General features: G+C 39.1%; 1 pseudogene; it reads left to right on the top strand.

Annotated features, from left to right (window-relative positions):
* The first annotated feature begins 268 nt into the window (after positions 1 to 268).
* On the top strand, positions 269 to 930 carry LOC148123525 (glyceraldehyde-3-phosphate dehydrogenase pseudogene; annotated as a pseudogene).
* Positions 931 to 2,881: the final 1,951 nt, after the last annotated feature.

Raw genomic sequence — 2,881 nt, 5'->3', positions numbered from 1 at the left:
ACACATACTTGCACTCAAATAAATATGGACACAAATACATACACAAAATACAAATTTCCAAAAGTAAAATGGAAGGTTCAGTAATCAGCTCTCTGCTCCTCCTGTTCCAGAGGCAGCTGCTTCTCCTCACACAGTGCCCGTCTCGTCCCTGAGATGTGATGCAGTGGTGAAGGTCAGAGTGAACAGATTTGTCCATATTGGACATTTGGTTACCAGGACTGCCATTTCATCTAGTAACATGGACATTGCTGTAATCAATGACCCATTCATGGACCTCAATTACATGGTCTACATGTTCACTATCACTCTACCCCTGGCAAGTTCAATGGCACAGTCAAGACTGAGATTGGGAAACTTGTCATCATTTATGGAAAGGCCGTCACCATCTTTCAGAAGTCAGATCCCACCAGCATCAAGTGAGGTGATGCTCATGCCAAATATGTTGTGGAGTCTACTGGTGTCTTCACCACCATGGAGAAATCCGGGATGCCCTTGAAGGGTGAGGCCAAAAATGTCATCATCTTCACCCTTTCTGCTAATGTCCCCATGTTTGTGATGAGTATGGACCATGAGAAGTATGACAATTCACTCAAGATTGTCAGCAATGCTTCCTGCACCATCAACTGCTTAACCCTTCAGCCAAGGCCATCCACTACAACTTTTGCATTGCAGAAGGACTCATAACCACAATCCATGCTGTAGATGACCCCCTGAGAAGTTTTGACGTGGTGACCACGGGCTGCCCAGGACATCATCCATGCATCCACTAGTGCTGCCAAGGCTGTGGACAAGGTCATCCCAGAACTGAACAGGAAGCTCACGGGCAGGGCCTTCCATGTTCCTACCTCCTATGTGTCCATTGTAGAACAGACATACTTCCTGGAAAAAGTTGCCAAGTATGAAGATGTCAAGAAGGTGATGAAGCAGTGAGACTTCATAGGGGCTTATCGCTAAATAGGAATCACTTTTCTCAGACAAGATCTCCTGAGTAAATGGGGAGCATGGGGACCTTGAGGGAGGGTTGAAGGGGAGGGGAGAGGCAGGGAGGGGAGCAGAGAAAAATGTAGAGCTCAATAAAAAAAATTAATAAAAAAGAAAAAAAATCACTTTTTTCTATGAATGAACCATCAGATATGGGGTTCAATCCCAAGTTATCAGCCCTAAACCAGTGTACATAGCAATAACAAAAATGCATATATATGTAACAATAATAAATATATAAGAAGAAGAGTTGGAGATGGAGTAGAGAAAGAAGGAAAGAGTTGGGAGGGAAGGGAGAGAGGATGTAAAACCAATATATTCACATCTTTCTAGTGGTTGGCTGTTTTGTTTCTCTGATCTTCAGTTTTAATCCCAATATCTGTCTCTGGGCTTTTATTATTCATGCTACATTGGCTATTTTGACAGGGGTAAGATGGAATAACAAAGTAGTTTTGATTGACATTTCCATAATGAATAAAGATGTTAATATTTCTTTGTTTCTTAGCCATTTATGCTTCATCTTTCAAGAGGCTACATTTAGTTCCATACCTTATTTTTTTTAATTGGGCTATTTGGTTTTTTTAAGGTCTAGTGTTTTAATTTTTTATACATTTTAGATATTGTCTCTCTATTGGACTTGTAATTGTTAAAGAAATTTTACCATAAGTACACTTAAGCTCATTGACATGGGAGACCAGTTCCTAAATATAACCCCAGTAGACACTGAGAGCAACAAATAGGCTCTGCTGAAACTGAGAAGCTTCTGTAAAGCAAAGAACACAGTCAAAAAGACAAAATGGCAGCCTACGAAATGGGAAAAGATCTCCTACATCAGACAGGTTCTCTGATCTCCAAAATATACAAAGAACTAAAAAAAAATTGTCATCAAAAGAACAAATAATCCAAAAAAATGGGGTGCAGACCTAAACAGAGAACTCTCAACAGATGAATGTAAAGTGGCTGAAAGATAATTAAGGAAATATTTAACATCTTTAGCCACCAGAAAAATACAAATCAAAACAACTCTGAGATTCCATTTTACACCTCTAAGAAAGGCCAAGATCAAAAATACTAAGGACAGGTTATACTGGAGAGGATGTAGCGTAAAGGGAACACTCCTCCTTTTCTGGTTGGAGTGCAAACTGGCACAACCACTTTAGAAATCAGTATGGCATATTCTCAGAAAATTAGTTAAACAACCTACCCCACGAACCAGAAATGACACTTTTGGGTATATACCCAAAGGATGCTCAATCATGAAACAAGGATATGTGCTCAACTATGTTCATAGCAGCATTATTTGTCATAGCCAGAGTCAGGACACGACCTAAATTCTACTCCACTGAAGAATGAAAAAGAAAATGTGGTACATTTACACAATGGAGTACTACATGGTAGAAAAAAATAATGACATCTTGAAATTTGCAGGCAAATGGATGGATCTAGAAAACATCATATTGAGTGAGGTAACCCAGACCCAGAATGACAAAATACTTCGTCACTCATGAGTGGTTTTTAGACATAATGCAAAAAAAAAAAAAGCCTACAGTTCGCATCCCTAAAGAACATAGACAACAAAGACCCTAAAAACAGACATACATGGATCTAATCTAAAAAGACAAGATCTCCTGGGTAAATTGGGAGCATGGGGATCATGAGAGATGGTAGAAGGGGAGGGGGAGGAATGGAGGGAAGCAGGGAAAAATACATAGCTCAATAAAAATAAAATACAATAAAAAATACATAAAACATATAAAAAAGAAATTTTCCCATTCTGAAGGTTGCTACTTTGTCCAAATGATGTCTTTTTTCTTGCAGAAGCTTCTCCATTTCTTAATGCAAAATCCCATTTCTTAACTGTTGTTCTCAGTACCTATGCTAAGGTGTTCTGTTCAGAAAG

This window comes from Myodes glareolus, chromosome 1 (assembly GCF_982192425.1).
Source record: "Myodes glareolus chromosome 1, mMyoGla1.1, whole genome shotgun sequence".
Classification (NCBI taxonomy): Eukaryota; Metazoa; Chordata; class Mammalia; order Rodentia; family Cricetidae; genus Myodes; species Myodes glareolus.
Note: the sequence above shows the minus strand (reverse complement) of the source record. Positions and strands in the feature narration are given on the sequence as shown.